This window comes from Triticum dicoccoides, chromosome 2B (genome assembly GCF_002162155.2).
Source record: "Triticum dicoccoides isolate Atlit2015 ecotype Zavitan chromosome 2B, WEW_v2.0, whole genome shotgun sequence".
Classification (NCBI taxonomy): domain Eukaryota; kingdom Viridiplantae; phylum Streptophyta; class Magnoliopsida; order Poales; family Poaceae; genus Triticum; species Triticum dicoccoides.
In genome coordinates this window covers 629,112,445-629,140,211 of record NC_041383.1, presented here as the reverse complement: position 1 = coordinate 629,140,211, position 27,767 = coordinate 629,112,445, and the positions used below count along the sequence as shown (strand labels likewise).

At 45.0% G+C, this 27,767-nt stretch overlaps 1 long non-coding RNA gene across 4 annotated transcripts; it reads right to left on the bottom strand.

Moving 5' to 3' along the window:
- Positions 1 to 1,186: 1,186 nt before the first annotated feature.
- On the bottom strand, positions 1,187 to 10,522 carry LOC119365262. Of its 4 annotated transcripts, none has more exons than XR_005175423.1 (4): positions 4,051 to 4,090; positions 2,834 to 3,017; positions 2,164 to 2,684; positions 1,187 to 1,467 (listed from the first exon to the last, which is right to left on the bottom strand). It is a non-coding gene; the product is annotated as an uncharacterized LOC119365262 (long non-coding RNA). The 4 variants fall into 4 exon arrangements; XR_005175424.1 differs by having other exon boundaries at positions 1,187 to 1,464; XR_005175422.1 differs by lacking the exons at positions 1,187 to 1,467; positions 4,051 to 4,090 and adding an exon at positions 10,326 to 10,522 and having other exon boundaries at positions 1,753 to 2,684.
- Positions 10,523 to 27,767: the final 17,245 nt, after the last annotated feature.

Genomic DNA, 27,767 nt, shown 5'->3' with positions numbered 1-27,767 from the left:
CGTTCGGTCTTTTTGGTTTGTTCGGTTCGGTCTTTTCGTTCTTTCAAGAATTTGGTCCTCCATAATTGAAGACCGGAATAATTTCAGTCTTTTCAGTTTTCCACTATTCGGTCTTCAGTCTTTACATACCAATGTTCGGTCCCGACCAAACAAACCAAATTTAGTGACACAACTCAGATTCATATACATTACTTCCAGTATCTGTACATATTTATTTATGCAAATTTGAGACAACAAATGTATGTACAGAGGTGCGTGTGTGTGTAAGAAAAATTAGACAAGTGTTAGACAACAAAAGTATGTAACGGGCTAACATCACAAATTCTGAACAATATAGCTTTGCACATACATAAGTATGCGTTAACATAGGTACGCATACACATTCAATAATCTGGACATGACACAAGGCTCTGCACTTAGGCATTATTGGCCGATCTGATGCACTCATGCACATACATAAGAGTCACTTGCTCATCTTCAAGCTTTAGTTATGAGGTGAAGCACCGGAAAAGGAGAGTAGGCGGCGGCCAGCTTGGAAGAGACTGTGGCGACGGATTGACGCCAGTGCAGCAGCGTGGAAGGGGACGGGATCTGAAGCACCGCTGGCGGATGGCGATTCGCAGGCTGTGGATCGATGTATGGGAGGTTGGGTTGCTGGGCGGTCGTCACCGGTCACGGCAGCGGATCAACACGGACCGCGGATCTCACCGCTCATGGCCGCGGATCGGAGCGCTCCTTGGGGAGGTGGTCGTCACGGGGCCTTGGCTTTATGGACGGCTAGGGTTGGTCCTTGGCAGAGAAGGGGGAGGAACGAGAGTGAGGCTGCGGTTCGTGCCTCTGTGTCGCTCGTCGTGAGGAGGTGAGGTAGTGTCTCGCTCGTGAGGACTGGGCTAGCCAGTTGGGCCTTAGGTAAACATTGTTGTGCGTGTGTGCTTTTAAAATAGACTAGTAAAGTGCCTGTGCGTTGCCACGGGCCTTAAAAAATTAAGAATATTCTTTTGTTGATATTGGGTTATTCATAGCATTAGTATGTCTTCCTATTCGTTGTAGGTTGGTTGTTACTGATTGCATATCAAATTTCGCATGTATAGAAAAGATAGCCAATAACATACAAAAAACAATTGGAATCCTCTTCACTTGTAATCTATTTCAATAAAAACGTAATTCATTAACATATACTGTCAGATCTAATGCAGAAAATAAAGAAAGTGGTACAAAAACATAGAACTCGGTATTGTGCATTACAAATGATAGGTGGCACATGGATGGCTTTTTATGCTTAAGACCAATCATCCCATGAAAGAATACAGGTTCCGACACATACCTAACCATTTAGAACCATGGCATCACAAAATATTTTAACATTCCCCCATCTACTATTTAAAGCTTGGACAGGCCCCATCTACTTTTCTTGGCTCAGAAGGACTAAGGCCCCTCCAACTGCACTCAACTTCTAGTATATCTCTTCTTTGAAGGCCATGAGAACGTCATTCAGTAAGATCATTCGTGATCATAAATGGCAAATATAATAACTTTGCATAAATTTTTTTAAGTAGGCTTTTAACCTAGTGTTTTCCTAAAAAAAGATACTTAAGTGAATAAAGCATTGCTCGAGATAACATTGTGAGTTGGTTCGTGCTAAGATCATGCGAACTTTCACAAGGATGTCGACAACGACCACCTCATCTAGTAGATTCTCAAGGAAAAATATCCTGTTCTACACATATACCAAACCTATATTATTTTTAGTATTAATTAAGGCTTGAGATTCAACTTTGGCTTATATTTTGTTCAATCTATAATTCCGTATACATGGAAGAATATTGCATTTACAAATCAGAACTTTCTCATTATTAGCAGCAAATATTTTCCGTACAAAATTAAACAGGTCAAACTCTCGGCATGAAATTATGTGTTGGGTCTTGCTTTATTTAGCAAGCTACCATCGACCATATTGAAGTCCATAACAAAAAGACACAAACTATCATGTTCAGCTGAAAAACAACAAAGTGAAGTTTATGGATATACGATATTTCTCATTGCAATTAATGCCACTAAATTTATTGATCCATCAAAATCATGCATAATTACAAAATAAAATTAATCTGAGTTGAGAGGAATAAGGAAGGATCAAACGGAAGAATGAATGGATCGCGCACATACCGTTCATAAGTTCTCTCTGGTTGGAAATGGAACCCAGTACGTGTCGGTGTCGCTGCAGCATCCTTCTCTTCGGTGCCGAGGAACCCCATTTGGCCATTACCTCCGGTGCCACCCTCAACATCTTCTATAACATGTCCGCTTCCACCACTGACATCTTCGCCAGCTCAGTCACGAAGCCCTGTCCCCCATGTTTCATTTTGTATTACATTACTCTCACATATGACACATAGTACTATTCAACCATGCATATCAGTGAAAATATCGGAATGGATCTCTAGTACAACAATAACTACACACTTTTTCCAGAGTGACTTATATGCTTGCTAACTATCTTCTACACACCACCCTTGCAGCAGAATCGGCTGCGGTCTCAGGTTCCTTCTCCCACTAACCACCTGTGTCACAATTTTGTTGTGGTTATTCTGAATAGTTGTCGCTGTCTGCCTCTCTGAGACTTGTGCGTGAGAAGAGGCTACCCCAATGAACACGCATTGTTATACGCCAGGCAAGAAATCTCCGCACTGCACCATGCATCGCCGACCACAATGTCAAGTCCATGATCAAAATTAAGAAGTGTTCTTGGCTTCCAGCCTTGGCCAAAAACTGCCACCAGAACGTCATGTGGTCTCTCAAGAGGCGGGAAAGATTCTGGGGAAGCACCAGGACATACCTTGTACAACTCGGTGGTCGTGGTGGGTGGCGTTGATCTCGTCGCCCCCTAGCAATGGCTCCATGGAGGGTTAGGGATTTTTTGGAGCGTGCTTTTCCATTGGATGAGATGTGTGCCTCCCTCCGGTGAGCTTGCGACAATGCGCTCGTGACCGTCGTCCTCCACGCGTCATTGCCACATGAAACTGAATGAAGAAAAAGTAAGCATATTGCTTCATGAAAAATCAAATACTATTGCAACTAAATATATAACGCATTAATGAGAGTTTCGAGGTTCTTGTGTGTATAGTCAGCCAGCAATAAGGTACAAATATGTTCTTCTTTCATCAGTTTTACGTTTGTAGCACCGACAATACTTTTAAGCCACAGACTATTATAATCTATGAGAGAAACCTCCTGAGCAAACAAACTCGAGCCATGTGAGTCTATTTTAATTTTTATTTTGCAAGAAACCATGTAAAGTCCATTGATATTTGATAGATGAAAAATTGGAAACTAAACATTAACATATTCTAGGGGACCAACACAAGTGAGATATGTGGCCAGTGGTAAAGAATATTTACCACACTCACAACATAAACAAAATTGTTCAACCTGATGTAGCAGGAAATTATCGGCTTGGACGATGTCTGTTCAAATTTTCCTAGAGCACAAATTCAAATTCCTAGTATACTGCTTACTGGAGAAATCATAATATTAGATTATTCTATAATTAAGGCATGTAAAGGTTGGAACACGCTGAATAAATGTCACTTTAAACAAATAGCCTTGATTTTTTCTATAGTTAATTGCCTGTGCGTTGCAACAGAGACATACACATTTGAGTGGCTCAACAACAATTGTCCTGTAAATCTCCCCTCCCTCTCTGATCTTCCTCTCTCTACATATATGCCCATCTCCCTTCTTTTGATCTCCCTCTCTCTACATATATCCCCATCTTCCTTCCTCCGCTCTCCCTTCCTTCCACCCTCTCTCGCTCATTGTAGGCGTCACAGGGGACAGACATTTTGTAGAGTACTAATAATTTCCAAGGACCATTGTTCGCCTACATCTATAGCACAAGCCTCCCTTCCTCCCACCCGCTCTTCCTAAGGTCTTCCTACCTTCCTAAGGTATTCCCTGCCGATAACTATTTTAACCAATTTGCCTGCCCATGACAAATGAAAGGGAACAGAGAAGTAGCAGAGGTTTGCTTCGGATATTCTTCCCTTAACATACCATGCTGAACGGGAGCTTCTTCGTTGACTCCTTCACCTATATGACAATCATTAAGCATATCAAATAGGGCTTGGTGTTCAGTAAGCAACTCGAAAGGATTAAATGGAGTCGGCCTTTCACGAAGTCCCTACCCATGTATCCCGTCGGATGTCTCTTGCGTCAACTCTATAAAATGCTTGTAACAAACTTCTTCCCTGCTCAATATATTGGAGCAACTATGCTGCGCATTTGTAGAAGAAGATGACTCACAAGGAACAATCATTTTCTATAAATAAAACATAAGAAACAAGCTGTATGTTGACTTACTCCTTTTAATCAAACATGCTCCATGGCATGGCACAAGTATTCATGTTCCTATCAAAACTGCAACCAAGTTGCATAAGCACTTGGTTTTATCTTGTAATCTAGCAAATAATCAGAAGTACTGTCAAATGTGACTACCACGGTACCACATATGCTATGTCATGGGATCGCATATCAATCTGTCATGAGTCATAAGACAATAATAATATTAGAGCCAAGATCTAAATGGGGCTTCACTGCAATCTACAACTGGATTTTCAAAGAAGCATAACTGAAGCATGTTGAATAAGTACCATCCGTATCTCAACACCTAATTTTTATAGACTTGCAGTGCAAGTATGCATTGGTAGATAGAAACGTATTACTGTTGTATGTTATTTGTGGACAATATAATTATGCAGTGCACAAGCAAGACGTGAAGACAAGATATTATTTTTTAGAGCATTTTTAAGTGCCACATACACCATCCCTACCAAAACGCTTAAAACAAATAAATTTGAACTAATCAGCCCGTGTGTTGCACCTGGGGTATAAGTATGCTAACACTTGAATGTTAATTGTCTGAAACATACATCTTTGTTAGCTAGATCAGGAAGGCTAAGGTTTTCAACAATTCCAATTTGCAAGCTCAACCAGACCTCATAGCCTACAAAAAGAAATAAAAGTCAATCTAACCATTGGCAAGAACTCGTGATTGCAGCTTTGAGAGAGATCTAGTCCATTTGTAATTTGACTAGAAATAAAATCAATCAAACAGAAAAACATCACTTCAGGCTGGGAATGCACTACATCTTGATATAAACATGCTTTTTGTTTGTATGCCAGGCTCTAAGTTTGTATTGAGAAAATAAATTTAGAAATATGAACCTCAATATTACCGAAAAAGGGTTTCCCCCCGCTTTATAAATAAAGCAACTTCCACCAATCACACGGTAACTGCTGGGGCGCACAGCACATCAAGCCCAAAAGAGAAAAAAGAAGAACAAAATGCCAACAACGGCAACTCGGCAAAGCTAAGATGATCCGCCTCCGCTGCGCCCTCCGGATTCGTCCCACCACACACCAAGGCTCCGAATCGCCGCGTAACCAAGCAGCACCTCCAAGAAGGGGTGCGACGTCGACGACGCTGCTGCCCGGACATGTCCTACGGTTTCCCCCGGCACGCGGAGAGGAGTGGAGGATGGGTAACAGCTACGCCCCTCAGGAAGGAAAGGCGACGCCCGCAGGCGACACCGCGTCGGCGCCGGAAGAACCGGCAGGGATTTCTCCCGCATCCCAACCACCACTATCCGTCCGATCCGGAGCCAACCAGCCAGCCAACCGCCAACCAGCATACGCCACCACGGTCTTGAAGTCATCCATGCCGCCTCATTGAGACCGCCATCACGAGGCCTAGAGGATGGAGAGAGGAGCGCCAGAAATCGGGAGGGGGAGCACCGGAGCCGCGCCGGAGGGAACCACCTCCACCACCATTGTGCGGGAGGCCTGTGCCTCCAGCACCGTCGCGGGTGCCGACCGGACGTGGCCGCAGTGGCACACCAGGCCACCCCAGGCCCGGCCAGGCCCATCTCGGGCCCGCAAAGCCGCTGCCGCCCCGCTGCAGCAAGCCGGCGACGGTGCCGCCCCCACCCAGCCTTCCTACGCCCGAACTGCACCTCCAGGGGGCTCCGCCGTCGATGAGAAGCCGCCGGCCCGCCGCGGCCCAGATGGGCCCGAAGGGGCCCAGATCTGGGCCGAGCAGGCGCCGCCACCCCCCACCACTACGAGCTCCGCCGCCAACGGCAGCGCCACCGTGCAGCCAGCCTCCCACGCCTGCGCCAGGTTGCCCCGCCGCCGCGCCGAACCGCCGCCGCCTGAGCACACCACCAGGAAACGCGCCGCCCCGCGCAGGTCGCCTCCGGGAGGGGAAAAGCAGGGGCCGCCACCACCGGCGCCGCCCGGGGCAAGCCCGGCACCGCACGCCGGCGGCGGCGGGGGGGAAGGTGGCGGGGGAAGGCCTCTGGAGAAGGGGGACGGAAGCGCGGCCGGCCGCCCGCGGGGAGGCGGCGCGGTCGCGAGAGAGGAAAGGGGGGAATTGGTTCGAACCTCAATATTTACATGAGGATTATGCTCGACATGACTCTTTTTCAGAAAAAAAAACATGTGTGCATTATTTCAATAATATACATGAAAGGCAAAATTGCAAAATGATACAAGTAATCCCAACGAACTGGTGTAGTCTGGACCAAGCATGCCATTTCTAATGTTTTTGTAGACCTTGAACTGATCATTCTTTCAGAAGTATTTAAGACCTCTTCCCAAAGCTGCACTCTCTCCTCCATGAAATATATTTCCTTCTCTAACTACGCACATACGCAAACAATACCAACTATAACATATAATTGCAAAAAAAATATCTACCAACGTAACATATCTACTAACGTAAAATGGAATATTGATTATTAGTAAAATACAATTACCTGGACCTAACTTTGCCACACTTAGACCTAGTGACTCCAGAGTAGGTATTGTCCCCCACCCTCCAATCTCATCCACCATGAAAAATAGGGGGCGACCTGACCGAAGGAGACAACTTGCTTCAGCTCCAAACAGAGGAATTGGACTCGACTGCGTGGCGGAAACACTTCATGAACAATAGCCACCAACATTACAATTTACCGACCAATCAAAATGAATGGAGCTCCTAACTTTCTAAACAGTGTGTATACCTCTGTCAAGTTGCTCACAGGGAATGGAGATCATCAAAATGGTACATTGTTGGTCCCCATATGAGTTGGAGCTTTGGGCTAGAATGTTTATTCTGGTTAGAAGATCCTCCTTGAGGAAAACCTAACTTCTCAAAGCCTCTCCACATGAGGCACCTGACAAGAAAGTTCTTGAAGTTCGGGTCTCTGGGATGAGTCGGCATATGCACTTCTCATGGTGCAGGTGTGCACCTCGTCCTGCAACCTACGTGGCAACAAAGAAAGAAAGAACAAAACACATCAAGCCTATCCACCCATACAAGAGGGACCAAAAGGCACCCTAAACCCTAACACTAACGGCGAGCACCATGCCTGGAGGGAGAGGAAGACAAGAGGGTGGTGGTACTGACCATATGTTTGGATGTTGCGCATCCTTGAAGAGGGAGATCTCACAGATGGCGATGGAATTGATGCATAGTCCTCCTGCTCGGAGCAAATCGAGCATGATCATAGTGGTCCTTTCCATGTACACACCCATACGTGCCCTCCTGGTCGCCTCTACTTCTGTAGAAACCAGGAGCACACTGACCGGCATCGACATATGGAAGAGGGGCAGACCAACCCTGGAGGCAATAACAGGGACGGTTGGTGCCACCCATACAGCCAGGCATCCCAAATAATTTACTGGTTGCATATATAAGACATGAGATATGACAGGTCAGTGGATATGAGATACACAGATGTGGACTGGATATGAGATACACGGATGTGGGCGGCGATTTTTGAGGAGTGGCTGGACAGTGCTCGCAGACACATCCGTAGGGCGTTTGAGTCACAAGGATTTGCTAGTCCAGCTATAGGTGCTTTAAGGCACGTCAAATTTCCAGCTTGGCATAAAAAGTGATCATAGTCTAAAATTTTCAAGCCTTGCAGTATCATTATCCTTGTTGAATCAAATTAGGCATTGTATAAATCTGCAAAAAGAAAGCTCACTACCTAAACTGCATAATAACATGAAGAAAAATTTGCTTAGTTATTATGATAATCTTCCTTGTACAGATATGATAGCCAGGATAATCACCTAGGTGTTTTAATTTTTGAAAGAAAAATTATATCAAGTACTTGTCATATGATCTTTAGGATGAGGATATGAATAAGTTAACATCCAATATCTCTGCAAAATCACTGTTACACAGAACACTGAATTAGCTAAAACGAGGAAGATCTCAAGAACTCACAAAGCTTATACAGTTGGACAATATGGCCAGATAACCAATCATCTGGAGATGTCTCGTAATCAGTAAAACCAGGCACAAGCATAGTTGCAAAAGTCCAAATAGATCCACACCTTGGAGAAGAATGACCAAACCATCACCTACTGGATGAACACATTTTGTGGTACATACCAAATAAAAATATTCCTTATTCAATTTTTAAGGCAATACTAATGTGTATAGTCACAAAAACATATAATGCTTTCAACTTTCAGCTTCCTTTCTCTGTTTCTTACATTACATGTGTATCTCATTCCTACATTTGTGTCATTGGTAGAAGATCACTATGAACGAGCTCTGCTCAATTAAGCATACAAAAACAATGAATTTCTAAAACCATAGAAGGTGGAATCAACTAAAATAAAAGTTGGTTTGAAGTTGCCAAGGACAATACTAGTAAGCAGATGCATAGGTTGCAGCATATTTTCAATAAATGATGGTCACACCAGCTTAATTACTCATAGTGCATTGCTATCAGTAAAAATATGCTACATTTGTGTCTGCTGAAGCACTTAATAACACCAGAATGAAGTGTTGAGTGATATCTCCAAAGCTCGCATTAAACCAAACACCAAACATATTTGCTCTAGTTGAATGAACATGGTAGGAAAAATAATAATTGGGATCATGCGTTGTATTCCTACTGACCATTGACTGTAGCACTTGATGCACATGTCATGGCTGCAGTTGGGCAGCACATACTTCTTCGAGCAAATAACCCTCTACCTCCGGTCGTCGGAGTTGCTGGTCCCCTGTTCCAGTTACACGAGGGAAGGAAATATCACAGCTGTAGTAGATAAATAGTGTGAATTTTTCAGTATCACATATCCAAACCACAAATGCTTTTTTGTCCTGTGTTTCTACATTGTGCAGGACGTTTGTTTAGTTGCCATAGAACTCCCTGATGTTGGCTTCCCTTTTTTGGGTGGACATGGTAGTGGTTCCTTCCAGCTAAACATGCTGAAACAATGTAATCAGAGGATGGATTTCACGAGAACACAAGTAGTCACCAGAATATGCCTGTCAGGGAGTCTCGCCAGTGCCCCAGTGCACACACCGGCCGTCTCGCCGCACTGGACTTCTGCCGCCATCGATAGCGCGTTGTTACAAAAAAAATGTATGGCCAGATAACTAAACCAAATAAAATATTTTAGATGTGTCATTATCAGTACAAACTCATATGCCCTGCTCCCTTTTATTTTCCACACACAACAACAGCAACAAGTACATATGCACATATTAGACAATGCACAAAATTCTGAAGATAAGTACTTAGTATATAATTATGTGTGTTGTAGCATCAATCATAACATGGCTACCCGTACATACATTTTATAATTTATCTATTGCTGAGAATGGCAGGAGTAGAATGAAATATAGCTTACTTATAAAAACAAACCTCCATTTCCAGACCTTATCCGTAACCAAATATGCCAACAATTTCTCAGTGCTAGCGTCTCCACAAAAGATGTAATTTCACACCGCTAATACTACTTCTATAACTGACTAAGATAGTTACCAATTTACACAAAGTCCCCAAGAGAGCGGGCATCCTGAAGGGAGAGTCGAAGCCTTCCTTGGGGCTTTGGCAACGTGGGCAGACGCGAGATTTAGAGCTTAGATAATGTGGGCAGTTGGGATTGTATCTCTTTACCCCCATCCCCTCCTTTAATATTGTACACACACTCATGTGTATTTGAGGAAAAAAATTACACAACCATGTGTGCATTTGTAGTATCAATCAGAGTTAGTGCATGCATGAATCAGTATGTACATTTGCTAAAGCTCTATAGGTGCAGAGATAAACAACATAAGGAACAGAGCACCATTTGCTAAAGCTCTATAGATGCAGAGACAAACAACATAAGGAACAAAGCACCATCAGTGATCTAGCAGTACTCACGGCTGGCAAATCCAATATATTAATTTCACACATCCACCCACCCTACATTACTTTTCAATTCAGCAATTTCAAGCATGCCAGACACAAGACAAAAAGTTTTTGGGAACACACCTCTTTGTCCACCACGGCGCTTGTGGGTTCATCTTGCTGGTGGACAACTCAGGCAGCTAGAGATAGGTCTCCCATCTTCCATCCATGTCTGCATGTTGCTTCCCCACAGATCTGCGTGACTGTGCTCACGGATCACACCCACGGTTCTTCCGCTGCCCCTAGAGACGCCGCGGCTCAGTGAATTGTAATAGCTTGAGTTAACTGAACTGCAACAAAAGAATGGTTGGTTTCAGACTGACAGTTAAGCCAACTGATTGTTCCTAAATCTTGAACTGAAGATATTTTCTAACAACTGAACTGAAGTTGGTGCTGTTAGAAGAAACTTCAATTATTATTTTTTAATAACTTCAACTTGTTACAACAGAAATCATAACAACAATTTAGCTTATTGTATTGTCAACTCACTACTGCCTGTTATGTTCTTGGCACTTTCTGGTTCTAGGTGTGCTACCGAATCTGTATGTTCTCGTGTAGATAAAAAATCTGCCGTTGTGTCATTTAGTCGTGAGAAAAATCATAACAATCCTTTTACTCTCTTAAGATTGATTACCCATCAAAATTCTTAGCACATAAGTACCTACTGTGTATGCTCTCAAAAACTGAAGCCGGTCATCAAAAAATCATCAGAGATACACACTAAAAGGGACAACAAATACAAGCACCAATTGGCATACATATTTGACGCACCTCTGGCTTTTGAACTGCATGTCTGTGACGCACACGACGCCCATCGAAAGTTTGGCGAAGTTCCTATAGGCAGAGGGGAAGCAAAGAGTAAGCCCAATTTGAGCGATTTCAAGAGGAAATTCATCGTCTCTTTCTTTTTCTGATGGAGCGAGACTCAAAAGAATAGAATCTTGCACTCACTGTGTCACGAGGTCGTGCGTGGATGCCATCCGCGATGACCAACACATCCACCTCCCGAAGCGCCGCGCCCGGAGCGCGCCCATGTAGGCGGTCGCGTCGAAGCCCGCGTCCCCACTGGCGTCGAGCGCGAGGGAGACGACGAGCTCGCTCCCGCCCTCCCCCGCCCTCCATCCAGACCCGCCAGAGAGATCGGGCCCTGACCACCAACACCACGACTTCAGCAAGAGGTAGGCCAGAAGATGGGGCGCGGATCTGGATCGGGGAGAGGGTGGCGGCGCTCGACGGGGATGGAGGAACGAGAGGTAGGGAGGGTTCGACATAGGGTCTCCCTCCGCCAGATCTGATAAGGGGAATTCCTTGTGAGGTCCGCGGCGGCGAGACCGCCCCTCCGCTGTCAGGTCCGCGGTGGCGAGAGGAGAGTGCGTCGAGGGGATCCAGAGAAGCGTAGGTTTTTTTAGTGCGTGGGTTAGGGAAGGACGACGAAAAAAACCAGCAAAAAAAACCGGACAAAAATGGTGGGACGAAAATGATGGGACGAAAATAAAACCCGGAACGCGACCTACCAGCTGAGACATTAGGAGTTTAGATCGGTCTATATGGTCTTTTCGGTCCTGTAGGGTAGAGGACCGATTTGACCGTATTAAATTCGGTCATCTAGTTTTGCAGACCGAAGTTTATTTGGTCTTTTTTAGTTCGTTCTTTTCGGGTTCGGTCTCGGTCTTTTCAGGTTTGGTTTTCAGTCTTCGGTTTTTATGCCCGGGGTGAATTATCGGTAACCTCACTTGGAGCTATGTTTTCATTCTTCACATGATATGAGTTTTACTTGGAGAGTCATTTTATTTTGTTAGGATTTTGAAAGGATCGAGAAGAGGTGTCTAGAGGGAGGGGGGTGATTAGACCCTCAACAACTAAAGGTAGCAGTTTTTAAGTTTTTCAAGTTGAGGTTGGAAATTAGCATAATTTCAAACATTCACAATACATTTCAAGCCATCATGGCAAGAGTATATGAGCAGCGGAAAGTAAAGCATGCAACTTGCGAGAAAGTAAAGGGATGGAATTGGAGTGTGCAAACGCAATTGGAGACACGGAGATTTTTGGCGTGGTTCTAATAGGTGGTGCTATCGTACATCCACATTGATGGAGACTTCAACCCACAAAGGGTAACGGTTGCGCGAGTCCACGGAGGGTTCCACCCACGAAGGGTCCACAAAGAAGCAACCTTGTCTATCCCACCATGGCCATCGCCCACGAAGGACTTGCCTCACTTGGGTAGATCTTCATGAAGTAGACGATCTCCTTGCCCTTACAAACTCCTTGGTTCAACTCCACAATCTTGACGGAGGCTCCCAAGTGACACCTAACCAATCTAGGAGACACCACTCTCCAAAAGGTAATAGATGGTGTGTTGATGATGAACTCCTTGCTCTTGTGCTTCAAATCATAGTCTCCCCAACACTCAACTCTCTCTCACAGATTTGGATATGGTGGAAAGATGATTTGAGTGGAAAGCAACTTGGGGAAGGCTAGAGATCAAGATTCTTGTGGTTGGATTGGAATGTCTTGGTCTCAACACATGAGTAGGTGGTTCTCTCTCAGAAAATGAGTAGTGGAAGTGTATGCACGTTCTGATGGCTCTCTCCGAAATGGAGAAGGGGGTGGAGGGGTATATATAGCCTCCACACAAAATCTAATCGTTACACACAATTTACCAAACTTGGTGGGACCGAATAGTGAAACTCGGTGAGACCGACTTGGTTCAAAATGTGAATGTTAGGCTTTTCGGTGGGACCGACAATATCAACTCGGTGAGACTGATGTGCTAGGGTTAGGGCAAAACCTCATCTCGGTGATACTGATCACATGAACTCGGTAAGACCGATTTCAGTAATAAGCAAATAGAGACTTGGTCAGGCAAACTCAGTGGGACCGATTGCTCATTTCGGTTAGACCGAAACATTACAAAGGGAAACATAGAGTTTGCAATCCCATCTCGGTGAGACTGAGATCCCTATCAGTGAGACCGAACTGATTAGGGTTTCTGGATATGGCTATGTCAAGTGAACTCGGTGGCGCCGGATAGATCAAATCAGTGGGGCCGAGTTTGACTTTAGGTTTAGGACATATGTGGAAATGAGAAAGTGGTTGAGGGTTTGGGAGCATATCACTAAGCACTTTGAGCAAGCAAGTCATTAAGCAACACCTCATCCCCTTTTAATAGTATGGGCTTTCCTATGGACTCAATGTGATCTTGGATCAGTAAAGTGAAAATGTAGAGTATTGAGCTTTTGCCAATGTTTGTCCTTAGCATCTTGAAGGGGTTCCACATCCTCTTGTCCTGCCACTCCAATGTTGAACTCATCTGAAATATACTAGGTAGAAGTATTAGTCGAACAAGAGATATGTTGACATTAATTACCATAATCAGCCAGGGAGCATTTGTGCTTTCAATCTCCCCCTTTTTGGTAATTGATGACAACATACATCAAAGCTTTAGATAAAGATATGAAGTATAACAAGTAAAGCTTTGGAAGAACATGCAACAGGCATTGGCTCCCCCTACATGTATGCAATCATGTGAAGATAGATTATGAAAGTATGTGAATGCATAAACATGTAAGAGCAGGCAATGAGTTACATGTATCTTGGCTATATGCATCAGAGCAAATGATGTGAAATGCAGAAAATATACCTACATGTTCATGAGTCCTTCTTGCAAACAATATGTACATCGGCAAGAGATCCTCATGCACATGATTGTGATGCATATACTTACCTTGTGGTCTTGAGCTGACTTTGGAACGGATGAACCTGAGAAAACAGGGTTAGATAACACAGGAACATCTACTAATCAGAGCAAGAACGAGAAACCACAAGAGTACCAAGACTGGGATGACATGTAGAGAGTGAGTACTTAGTACTCTAGTTGGATATTCACATGTCCCCAGGGGTAAAGATATGCAATGAATTCCAAAGTTTTTCTTCCCTTAGATGTCTTTCTCCCCCTGAATCTGATATTGGATAATGGGAGAAGATAGGGTAATAGAAAATCAAAGAAAAAAAGGAACATAAAGAAACATCTTCTACTGACATGTCTTTCCCGTCTTAAAGACATGCGACTTCTCTCCTCTTTGTATACCAAGCATCTGGGAATATTCCAAGCATCTAGGAAGATTAAGAATTCTTTTTTCTCCCATAGGGTCTCTCTCTCCCTTTGATGTGATTAAGCTTTGATGTGATCTCTCTCTCCCCCTTTGACATCAATTTCCAAGAAGGGATCTTCTGGAGTATAAGTCAAATAGGTTTGGTCCTGGAGTCACATGACAAAGCAGCATGTAGGTTGTGATGCAAGTAGAGGATAAGAATCATCGAGTAGAGCTGGATTAAAAATGCAGGATGCAAATGGCAAAAATGTTTCCACAGTAGTGAAAATCGGTAACACCGAGTCCTTTTCTTCGGTGACACCGAGTTGTTTTGGTCTGGCCGAAAAGAAAAGATCGGTGAGGCCGAGTTCAACACAGAGAAATATTTTGTCATCTCAGCTCACTAGGCAAATAGGATCTCACAAAGATTTGCAAGGAATTAACTAAAGGATTTGCAATGAATTAAATGCAGGGAATGCAGAAAATAACAGAGAAAAGAAATGAAATCTAGATGAAGTTTTTTTTGAAAGGGGAAACAAACATGCAGGAGACAAATGCAAGAACACAGAGAAACACTAGAGAACTTCATGTAGAATTGGTCAACGACAAAGTCACCTATGTTAGAGTATATTAACTTAGGAGTCAAGTGAAGACACTTGATCATAGGTCATACTCATCGTTTAAGCTCAAAATGGGGTTGCCATTTTTTGTTTAAGCATTTTTGATGTATTCATATCTTGTTGAGTTGCTTTAACCCATGTATTGGAGTAAAGCTTCTCTAAGATGGAATGACATACCTTGGTGGTGGTGTTGATCTTGATCATGTAGGTGAACTTGTGTAGGATGCTCAATGTTGATATAGTTCATCAAGAGTTGGGAGCATCGCTTGTAGTTGGAGTTCATCTTCCTACATGGGTTAGTTTTGCAAGGAAGAGAACTTGTGTATCAAAAATGGCAATCATGATGTTTGATACCAAATGAAATTTGATATATAGAAATTGTCTAGAAAGGATTCATGCTTCCTTGTCTTCAACCACCATATTGTAGAGACTTGGCGATGTAGAGATCGCTTTGGATGTGAGTGAGTTGCAATCTCATAGAATTGAGCTTATCCAAGTACCTACAAGGATTAGATAGCATGCAAGGGTACAAGTATATCCAAGACATACGATCATCATCATAAGAGAAAATATCAAGGATTAGTCATGTGAAGGCTCATGCCTTGCATGCATCCAAATGGAGTTTCTACTCCAAGTTTGAGGCATCAATGATGTTCAATTCACCTCTTAAACGGCAAAGTACTTTCTCATCAAGCGGTTTGGTGATTATATCCGCCAATTTCTTATCAGTTCGAACATGTTTAAGATTGATATCTCCCTTGGCAACATGATCTCGAATGAAATGATGATGAACTTCAATATGCTTAGTTCGAGAATGTTGTATGGGATTATGAGCAATCTTAATAGCACTTTCATTATCACAAAGCAATTATCCCATAATCTTTAAGAGTTTGGGTCATCCAAAGTAATTGAGCACAACATGAACCGGCGGCAATGTATTCCGCTTCGGCGGTGGATAAGGATATCGAGTTTTGTTTCTTGGAGGACCAAGACACAAGAGATCTACCAAGAAATTGACAAGTACCCGAAGTGGACTTTCTATCAACCTTTTCACCGGCATAGTCCAAATCGGAGTAGGCAACAAGGTCAAAGGAAGACCTCTTAGGAAACCAAATGCCAAAGTTTGGTGTGTGAATTAAGTATCTCACTATCCTTTTCACAGCCTTAAGATGACATTCTTTGGGGGCCATTTGATATCGTGCATAGATGCACACACTTAGCATAATATCGGGACAGGAGGCACATAGATATAACAATGAACCAATCATAGAACAGTAAACCTTTTGGTCAACCGGTTCGCCATCCTTTGTCAAGTCAAGATGTCCACTAGTAGGCATGGGGGTACTCATACCTTTGCATTCTTGCATGTTGAACTTCTTGAATAATTCCTTGGTGTACTTTGTTTGAGAAACAAAGGTACCCTCCTTTGTTTGCTTGATTTGCAAACCAAGAAAGAACTTGACTTCACTCATCATAGACATCTCAAACTTCTCCGACATTAGCCTTCCAAACATTTCACTAAAATGAGGGTTAGTCGAACCAAATATGATATCATCCACATAAATTGGCACACTAATAATTCACCATTAACCCTTTTAGTAAAAAGTGTAGAGTCAATCTTTCCAATATCAAAACCTTTTTCAATAAGGAACTTAGTCAAGCATTTATACCATGCTCTAGGAGCTTGTTTAAGACCATAAAGAGCTTTGTGAAGTTTGTAAACATGATCGGGTTTCTTGGGATTAACAAAGCCGGGAGTTTGTTTGACATAAACTTCCTCCTCAATTTCACCATTAAGAAAAGCACTTTTAATGTCCATTTGATATAAAGTGATATCATGATGATTGACATAAGCAAGTATGATGTGAATGGATTAAAGTCTAGCAACAGAGGTATATGTCTCACCATAGTCCATACCTTCGACTTGAGTGTAGCCTTGAGCAACGAGACGAGCCTTGTTGCGTACAACTTGTCCATCTTCATCTTGCTTGTTCTGAAACACCCATTTGGTTCCAAGGACATTGTGCTTCTGCTACCTCTTGAGCTTGCGTTGGTGTTTCCCTTGAAGAGGAAAGGGTGATGCAGCAAAGTAGCATAAGTATTTCCCTTAGTTTGAGAACCAAGGTATCAATCCAGTAGGAGACAATGCACAAGTCGCCGAATACCTGCACAAAAAATCAACAACTTGCACCCAACGCGATAAAGGGGTTGTCAATCCCTTCACGGTCACTTGCAAAAGTGAGATCTGATAGAGATAGATAAACGGTAAAGTAAATATTTTTGGTTTATAGATCGAAAAGTAAAAGATTGCAAAATAGTAGATCAGAAACTAGTAAGATGTAAAAGAGATTCAATATAATGGAAAAGAGACCCGGGGGCCATAGGATTTCACTAGTGGCTTCTCTCACGATAGCAAATATTACAGTGGGTGAACAAATTACTGCCGAGCAATTGATAGAAAAGCGCATAGTTATGACGATATCTAAGGCAATGATCATGAACATAGGCATCACGTCCGTGTCAAGTAGACCGAAATGATTCTGCATCTACTATTATTACTCCACACATCGACCGAGTCCTGCCTGCATCTAGAGTATTAAGTGCATAAAGAACAGAGTAACACAATAAGTAAGATGACATGATGTAGAGGAATTAACTCAAGCAATATGATGAAAACCCCATCTTTTTATCCTTGATGGCAACAATACAATGCGCGCCTTGCTGCCCCTTTTGTCATTGGGAAAGGACACCGCAAGATTGAACTCGAAACTAAGCACTTCTCCCATTGCAAGAAAGATCAATCTAGTAGGCCAAACTAAACTGATAATTTGAAGAGACTTGCAAAGATATCAAATCATGCATATAAGAATTCAGAGAAGAACCAAGTAATATTCATAGATAATCTAATCATAAATCCACAATTCATCAGATCTCGGCAAACACACCGCAAAAGAATATTACACCGAATAGATCTCCAAGAACATTGAGGAGAACATGGTATTGAGAATCAAAGAGAGAGAAGAAGCCATCTAGCTACTAGCTATGGACCCAAAGGTTTGTGGTAAACTACTCACGCATCATCGGAGAGGCAATGGTGTTGATGAAGAATCCCTCCGTGATCGAATCCCCCTCCGGCAGGACGCCGGAAAAGGCCCCTGGATGGGATGTCACATGTACAGAAGGTTGCAGCGGTGGAAAAGTGGTTTCGTGGCTCCCCTGGATGTTTTCAGGGTATAAGAGTATATATAGGCAAAGGAGCTCGGTCAAGAGACCCTCGAGGGGCCCACGAGGTAGGGGGCGCGCCCTACCCCCTAGGGCGAGCCCTCTTGCCTCGTGGCTGCCTCTTTGCATCTCCGACTTCATCTCCAAGTCTCCTGGTTTCCTTCTGGTCCAAGAAAGATCATCGTGAAAGTTTCATTCCGTTTGGACTCCGTATGGTATTCCTTTTCTGCGAAACTCTAAACTAGGCAAAAAATGGAAACTGGCACTGGGCTCTTGGTTAATAGGTTAGTCCCAAAAATAATATAAAATAGCATATAAATGCCTATTAAACATCCAAAACAGATAATATAATAGCATGGAACGATAAAAAATTATAGATACGTTCAAGCATCCCCAAGCTTAATTCCTGCTCGTCCTCGAGTAGGTAAATAATAAAAACAAATTTTTTGATGTGGAATGCTACCTAACATATTTATCCATGTAATTTTATTTATTGTGGCATGAATGTTCAGATCTGAAAGATTCAAAACAAAAGTTTAATATTGACTGAGGGAGTCCTGGACTAAGGGGTCCTCGGATAGTCGGACTATATACTTTGGCCGGACTGTTGGGCTATGAAGATACAAGACAGAAGATTTCTCCCCGTGTCCGGATGGGACTCTCCTTTGCGTGGAAGGCAAGCTTGGCGATTCGGATATGTGGATTCCTTAATCTATAACCGACTCTGTGTAACCCTAGCCCCCTCCGGTGTCTATATAAACCGGAGGGTTTAGTCCGTAGGACAACAATCATAATCTCATAGTCTAGACTTCTAGGGTTTAGCCATTATGATCTTGTGGTAGATCATACTCATATTCATCAAGATCAATCAAGCATGAAGTAGGGTATTACCTCCATAGAGAGGGCCTGAACCTGGGTAAACATTATGTCCCCCGCCTCCTATTACCATTAGCCTTAGACGCATAGTTCGGGACCCCCTACCCGAGATCTGCCGGTTTTGACACCGACATTGGTGCTTTCATTGAGAGTTCCACTGTGACATCGAAGATATGATTGATGGCTCGCCTTGTTATCAAGGACAACATCACCTCCGGAGGAGCCCTGGCCTCAGGCTAAGCCCTCCGACTGGGCGGCTTCACTATGACCGCCCCTTTAGCTCTTGGGCCAACGATGACTTCTTGTGTCATCAAAAATCGCCTCCGCATCAGCTCGGAATACTCCGAGCATATGGATCCGACGGAGTTGTCGTCTTTAAACGAACTCCTGGATCGCATCGCCGCCTTGGGAGTCGCTATGTACTATGATCGGATTGGGCTTAAACCCGATCAAAGGGAGATTGAATCTCCGCCGATCACCCATCAGATAGCGGTAGTGGAGGAACAACGCGACAACTCTCCCTCTGTATCGAGGACGGATTATGTTCGGATTTCCAAGCTCACAAAGCCGGATACCCACCCACAGGCAGATACGCCTCCTATCCTGAACCTAGAGTCGGACTGTGGGCCAGACAAGTTGGCCTATACTTCGGAGCCCGAGCTGCTAAGCTCGGAAATTTCTCAAACTCCGGATCTCAGATTGGGCCAGGGTTCGGATTTAAAGCCACCCACCCACCCAGAGACAAGCGATCTTATCCACATCAGGCAGTAGTCCCAGGAAATGGTCCATTACTTCTGTGCCAGATTCCGCCTTGTCAAGGACAGGATCAAGGACTGCCGCGATGAGGACGCAATCTCATTATTCTGCAAAAACTGCATGGACGAGGGAATCCTCAATGCAATCAATCGCCGTCGCGTATCACACTTCGCTGACTTGGCAGCAATAGTACAGAAGTACTGCACAATGGAAAGCGCCTGGAAAACTCAGGCAGCCCCTTGGGAGCTGCCGGTTTCTGCTAAACCCCTCGTCCGGACAGAAAGGATGCACCCTCGTAGGTCGCCTGATCCAATAAATAAAAAATCGAAGCCCATTACGGGGCGCAGAACCGTCCTGGAGGGATGGCTCGATAGGCCATGCAAAATACACACAACACCGGATACTGTACCAACCCATAGCCTTCGAGCATGCTGGATACTCCGGCAGGTGGCAAAGAGCGGCGAGGATCTCCTCCCCAAAAACACCGCAGAGCAACATCCTATGGAAGACAACAACCCTACAGTATTGATAGTCTTCAAGAATTTTGCCTCAAACAATAGGCGCAAAAGGGCACTCCGCGGCCTCGCTGAAGTCTGCCAAGTTGCAGCAATAAACCCCTGGAACGACACGGCCATAACTTTCAAAGCCAGTGACAAACCAAAATTCAGAATAGTCCAGGCACCTGCCGCATTGGTCCTTAGTCCAATTGTGGACGGCTTTCGACTTACCAAAGTGCTCATGGATGGAGGCAGCAGACTAAACCTCATTTACGAGGAAACTCTCAACAAAATGGAAATAGACAAGAGCCGCATTGAGCAAAGTAATATGACCTTCCGAGGAATTATTCCCAGTCGGGAGGCGCGATGTGCGGGAAAAATCACACTCGATGTGGTATTCGGCACGCCGGAGAATTATCGGTCCGAAGAAATAACCTTTCAAGTGGCCCTTTCAACAGTGGATATCACACCCTGTTAGCTTCCAACCTGTACCCCATTACGGGTACATGAAGCTCAAGATGCCCGGGCCGAATGGAATTATCAATCTTGCCAGTGATCCGGATATAGCACTCCACGCCTAAAACAAAACCGCCGCCTTGGCCCTTGAGGCATTGTCCGAAGCCCTCACGGCTGAAGAATTAACCGCATTGCGCTCCACGGTGGATAGGGACGATGTGATACTTGATAAGCGATCCAAATCCACCTCCTTTAAACCAACAGACGAAATAGTCAAATTCCAAGTCCACCCAACGGACTCCATGAAGACAACATCCATCGGGGCATAGCTGGACCCCACGGTCGATGCCGCACTGCGTGCGTTCCTACGTGAAAACTGGGATATATTCACGTGGCACCCTTCGGATATGCCAGGAATCCCACGCAGACTGGACGAACATAGCCTAAACATATTGAAGGGACATAAGCCGAATAAACAAACATTACGGCGCTTTTCCGAACCCAAACGAGAAGCCATGGGAGAGGATCTAGCCACGCTACTCGAGGTCGGATTCATCAGAGAGATAAAACACCCATACTGGCTAGCAAACCTGGTGATGGTACCAAAGAAGGATAAATCCTGGCGCCTATGCGTCGATTTCAAAGACCTCAACAAGGCTTGCCCTAAGGATCCTTTCCCCCTCCCCCGCATTGATCAGATCATCGATGCTACCGCATGACACGACTCACTGTGCTTCCTCGATGCATATTCTGGATACCATCAAATCAAGATGAAGGAGTCCGATCAAGACGCAACGACCTTTATCACCCCATACGGGCCTTTCTGCTTCAACACTATGCCTTTCGGGCTTAAAAATGCCGGTGCCACCTATCAACGCATGATTCAAAAATGCGCGGAGAAACAAATCGGAAAGACAGTTGAAGCATACGTGGATGACGTAGTCATCAAAACCAGACACGTCGAGTCATTAGTAGACGATCTGTGTCTTACATTCGACAACCTCCAAACTTTTGACATTAAGCCCAATCCGAAAAAATGTGTCTTCGACGTTCCCACCGGAAAGCTTCTGGGCTTCATCGTTTTCAATAGAGGAATTGAGGCAAACCCAGCTAAAATCCAAGCTTTGTAACAGTTGGCTACACTAACGGACCTTAAACAAGTCCAAAAACTATCCGGATGTGTGGCAACTTTGATCCGCTTTATCTCCAGGCTAGGAGAAAAGGCATTGCCACTCTATCGCCTTTTCTAGCGCACCGATCACTTTGAGTGGACGGACGCGGCAATGGCCGGACTGGAAGAAATAAAGGCTCTTCTAGCAAGCAACCCAATCCTGGCCACTCCAAACGTCGGCGAACCTATGTTATTAGACATATCGTCCACACACCAAGTTGTGAGTGCGATACTCGTTGTCGAACGAGAGGAGGACAGACACAAATTACTGCTCCAAAAGCCGGTATACTATGTATCCACTATCCTCACACCATGCAAATCCCGTTACCCTCATTACCAAAAAATAGCATACGCGGTTTTCATGGCATCCCGGAAGCTATGACACTACTTTGAAGAGTGCTCGATACTGGTGGCCTCTGAAGTACCTCTTAACAACATAATAAACAACAGCGATGCTACGGGCCGGATTTCCAAGTGGGCCATCGAGCTCCTCCCATTCGACATATCATACAAACCGCGTTGGGCCATTAAATCCTAGGTATTGTCCGATTTCATCGCTGAATGGACAGAGGCCGAACTCCCTAAAGAGTATGGCACATATTCCAACTGGGTCATGCACTTCGATGGCTCAAAAATGCTGGCAGGCCTAGGGGCAGGCATTGTCCTAACATCCCCTATCGGGAATACTGTTCAGTACGTCCTACAAATATTATTCACGGACTCCAACAATGCAGCCGAATACAAGGCCTTATTGCATGGTATTCGGATGGCCGTCTCCATGGGCATACAACGCCTGGAAGTGCGCGTGGACTCAAACCTTGCAGTATCTCAAATAAATGGAGACTTTGATGCCAAAGATCCAAAGATGGCGGCTTATCGCAACACCATTCTCAAAATGTTGGCTCGCTTCGAGGGGCTCGAGTTCCACCATGTGGCTCGTGAAAGTAATCAAGCGGCGGATGTCCTCGCTCGCATCGGCGCCAAGCGCGACCCTGTCCCACCTAACATCTTTCTGGAAAGGATCTTCAAGCCATCTGTGGTGTGGCAAGGGGAAAGCAGCAATACCAATCCGGATCCGAATACAACCCAAGATTCCGAACACACCGATATCATCGGCGGCTCAGCCACCGAAATTACACCATCGGCCCATCTCATCATGGCGATCATCGCCCCATGGACCGAACCCTTCCTGGCCTACCTTAATAGGCGAGAACTTCCCGAGGACCAGAATGAAGCACGTTCCATCATGCGGCGCTCTAAAGCCTACAAAGTCCACGAGGGAGAACTTTACAAGAAAAGCGCTACCGGAGTACTTCAAAGATGTATCTCCAAGGAAGAGGGATGACAGCTCTTGGCTGAAATTCATGCCGGCCTCAGCGTCACCACGCCGCGGCTCGGGCCCTTGTAAGCAAGGCCTTCCATACAGGTTTCTACTGGCCGACAGCCCGAGCAGACGTACAGGACCTTGTCCAACATTGCGTTGGATGCCAGCTTGTCGCCAACCAAAGCCATATGCCACCCACCGCTCTACAAACAATCCCCATTACTTGGCCTTTTGCAGTCTGGGGGCTTGATATGGTCGGACCCCTTAAAGGAGGAAGCCATAAGAAAAAATACCCGTTGGTTATGGTGGATAAATTCACCAAGTGGATAGAAGCCAAACCAGTTAAAACGGCCGAAGTCGGGCTTGTGATAGATTTTATATCCGGTGTTGTGCACCATTATGGTGTTCCACACAGTATCATCACCGACAAACGGCTCCAGTTTCACAGCCGATGAGGTGAAGGCCTGGTGCGCTAATATGGGCATCAAGCTCGACTATGCTTCCGTCTATCACCCACAAACTAACGGTCAAGTTGAACGAGCCAATGGTCTTATTATGAGCGGCATTAAACCCCGACTAGTGCGGTCTTTGAAAGAATCAGACAAGCACTGGGTGGAGGAGCTCGACTCCGTACTCTGGGGGCTACGGACCACACCCAATCATTCTATCGGATACACACCTTTCTTTATGGTGTACGGTGCAGAGGCTGTGTTACCCTGCGACATTATCCATGACTCACCTCGAGTGAGCATGTACGAAGAGAGAGAAGCCAAGTTGGATCGGTAGGACAACTTAGATGCCCTGGAGGAGGAGGGCGACGTCGCAAAGGCCTGTTCCACATTTTATCAACAACAGGCTCATAGATATCAAAGCAGAGAAGTACGTGCCAAGACTTATAATGTTGGTGAACTTGTTCTATGCTTACCGGAGAACAAAAAGGACAAACTCAAGCCCAAGTGGGAGGGTCCCTTCATCATCGACGAAGTCCTCACCAGAGGTGCGTACCGCCTGCGGGATGCGTTAGACAATCGCCTAGAGCCGAACCCATGGAACGCGGCCAGACTCCAAAGATTCTATGCCTAGCGCCGGACTCTTTGTTCGTCTCCTTTCCCCTCTTTTTTTGTTTTTCGTACTTATTTTTCCTCTCTTTTCATTTAATTTCTTAAGCGTTAAAGCTTTTGTGCGGGTAAACCGTGAACCTTCGGTGCACACATTCTAAAATTTGTATGTCGAAGTATACCTAGGGGCTTCTTGTACAGAAGCTTATTATTATTATTATTATTATTATTATTATTATTACTTTTAGAGCATCAAACTTGCCACATATGTGTCTTTTCCGCATATGTACCTTTTCTTTGCCATTATATGCATTGATATGACTTAAGTTTTGTCCAAGATGGGTTGCCTAGCTCCTGTGCTTATGCCCTACGTTCCCATTAGTTCGGCTAGGGCATAAAGGGAGCACCTCTGCGATTGTTACTGCCGGGTTATCCGGACATGTACCTCAGACTAGGTGAAGCCGAAAGCTAGCATTCTTAAGGGAATATTCGGTCGGCGAACTAAAGATGTTATTTACTCATTACACTATGAACCCCCAGATGTTAGGCATGCTGCGATCTTTTCAATCACAGTACAGACATGCATGTTAACACATGTCGACCGAGCGAAAGGAACCATTAACGGAACTATTCTCTCTGGAAGATGTTAATTACAATCGAAATATAATATAGCATAACTAGCAAGATACTTGTCTGTTCAAGCAACTATGACCCCTACGCCTGGTTTCCACGCATACCCTGGTATATATTACTGAGCGGGTATTCGGAAGCACTCCTCACCCTCGGGTCCAGAGGTTGAAGCGAAAAGGCCTGCCGTGATATTTATAATTCATCTAGAGACATAATTTGTCATTTGAAGTACATAGTCGCTTAGACTCAAAAAACGTCTTCTTCTATGCCATCCAAAAGGCTATCTAACCTACAATCCTATTGGGAATACTTGGCGGCTACCTGTACCTGGTCATATACCAAACTAACAGGAATTTCTTCTCCATCTGACCCTAGAGGTCTGACCCGGGCCATGTGATTCGGGTCGAGCTTGGTATACCGTGTCTTTACCATGGCCCAGGCCTCTTGCGCCCCTTCACGGCAGTCCGATATCTTCCATAGTCGGAAGCGCCACCACGCTCCCCTAAACAGCTGTACAAGCCCCTCCACATTTCCTGGAGGGGAGTCGGATGGCCACAAGGCCTTGGCAATACTTTGCATCGCCTGCCAAGCTCGCTCGTGCATTTGCGACAGCTCTTGTAGCAGATCGCTCGACGATCCGGACACGTCCTCTTCAGGACGGCTCCATCAATATACCTATAGACATAATTATAGTCAGTTTATATTCTTGCCGAGCTATGTAAAGGTAAGTCTAAACACATACTAAATATGCCGCCTCGCAGCTTCTTATTCTCCTTCACGGAGTCAGCTAGCTGGGCTCACACATCTTTTAGCTCTTCACCGAGCTTGGTGTTGGCATCTTGGAGTTTGTTTTTCTCCGTCCTGACTTGTGTCAATATACGTTCGCTCGCAGCCAGTTGCCTTTGAGCTCCTGGATTTTCCGCTTGTGTGACCTCTGGTGCCTCTGTCATAAGATTCACACCTGTATTAATAATTCTGGTATATGATCATGTTTTCTCGATAGAGGGGAACATTACCAGATGCTGCCTTCTTGGATTTCTCCAGTTCGGTGGTAGAAACAGTTAGCTAGGCTTGACACCTCTTCAAATCTTGAGACAATAGTTCGTTCTTCTCTTTGAGCACCTGGGTATACAACGATCCTTAAATCAGTTTCTTAAACTGCTTCAAGTCTCGGGGGCTACTGGTATATACTTATCAGAATTGTGCAAGTACGAACTTACCCGCATGTCCTTCAAATACTGATCTGTGGCTCTGGAAAGACCATCTCGAGCAGCTCGGATGTATGCATCACCCGAGTTGAAGGCATTGAAATCCTCTTCTGAAAAACCAGGGTCGTGGAGAGCGGCCCGCTGACGCCGATGATTCATGGCGCTTTCCACTTTGCAGTTTGTAGCCGATACTTTATTCGAATCCTCCACAGAAGGACAATCCGGTGTCGCTTCCACGTTAGCCTCAGCCCTCGCGACAGGATCTGGAATCCGGCTAGTAGAGGCGTGACCAGCAGGATCCCCGGACACAGTCCGACGGATGTTTTTCCTGATAAGACACAACAGATAGTGTCATAATTTAAGATGACGACCATGGGGCATTTTTAAAACTATACCTCTTCAATGAAGGCCCAACCACATCTCTACTTGCCTTCCTCTTTGAAGGCTTGCTCATTATAGGTGCCACTCTCTTATGCGACACCTTAGGTGCAGCGTGGCATGCCGACCGCCTCCCCTTTAGAGCATGATATAATGCGGTGGGTAAGGCGGAAGGGGGAAATTCTCCCAAAGGACAAGTCTCCTATTTACTTACATGCAATGCAGGGAGGTGACCAGGGTAGGCAGCAATGATGGCCACTTTGGTGCCATCACAGCTTGCCTGGTAAAACACCCCTTCCCCGAGCTCCACGAATATATCTAGATCCTCTTCGAATCCGGGATCAAGGGCCTAGTTGTGGTCCTCTGGTTGTGGTGCGGGGCTGTGGATCTCCCTGGCGACTTTCCGCCATTCCTGTTATAAATGACGGATTAATATTTATGGAAAAGGATTCAAGGAGTTGATGGAGTAGAATAGTGGGACGGAAACTCACCCAGCTGGGAGGGTTGTACATGGAAAATCCATCCCTAGGCTTAATGTGGATGAACTCCTCCTCCTCCCCTTTGTATAATCCGGATAGTATTTTCGCCAAAGCAGCGGAAGTATCCGGACCCTTCCGACCATAGCGGGTGGCATCATCTTCTCCATTGAAGTGCCACATAGGGCGCCCTCAGTATTGGAGTGGCTGAATCCCTTGCATTATGGATATTGCCATAACCTCGACTATTGACAATCCGGATTGAGCGAGCATCTTTATGTTGCTCATCAGCTAGTAGACTTCCATATTATCTTCCTCCTTGAGGCTCCGAGGACGCTAGCTAAGTCGCTTCTTCAATGGAGTACTTGAATATTCAGGAAGACCCCTCCTAATTGGGTTAGGAAGGGAGACGTCTTCGACATAAAACCATTCAGAAGGCCATTCTTCAGATGCCTTCTTCGGCGTGCCAGATAGGTATCCGGTGCCGGCAATGCGCCATATCTTGGCTCCGCCCACTTGGAATATTGATCCCTCCTGATTGCGAGGGACTAGGCAAAACAACTTCTTTCATAACTCGAAATGAGCCTCACAACCCATAAATAGATCGGAAAGAGAAACATAACCCGCAATATGCAGGACGGAGGCAGGTGTAAAGTTGTGCAGTTGGAGGCCATAGTGCTCCACAAGCCCTCAAAGGAATGGATGGATTGGAAATCCGACGCCTCCCAACAAATAGGGAACAAAACATACCCGTTCCCCCTGG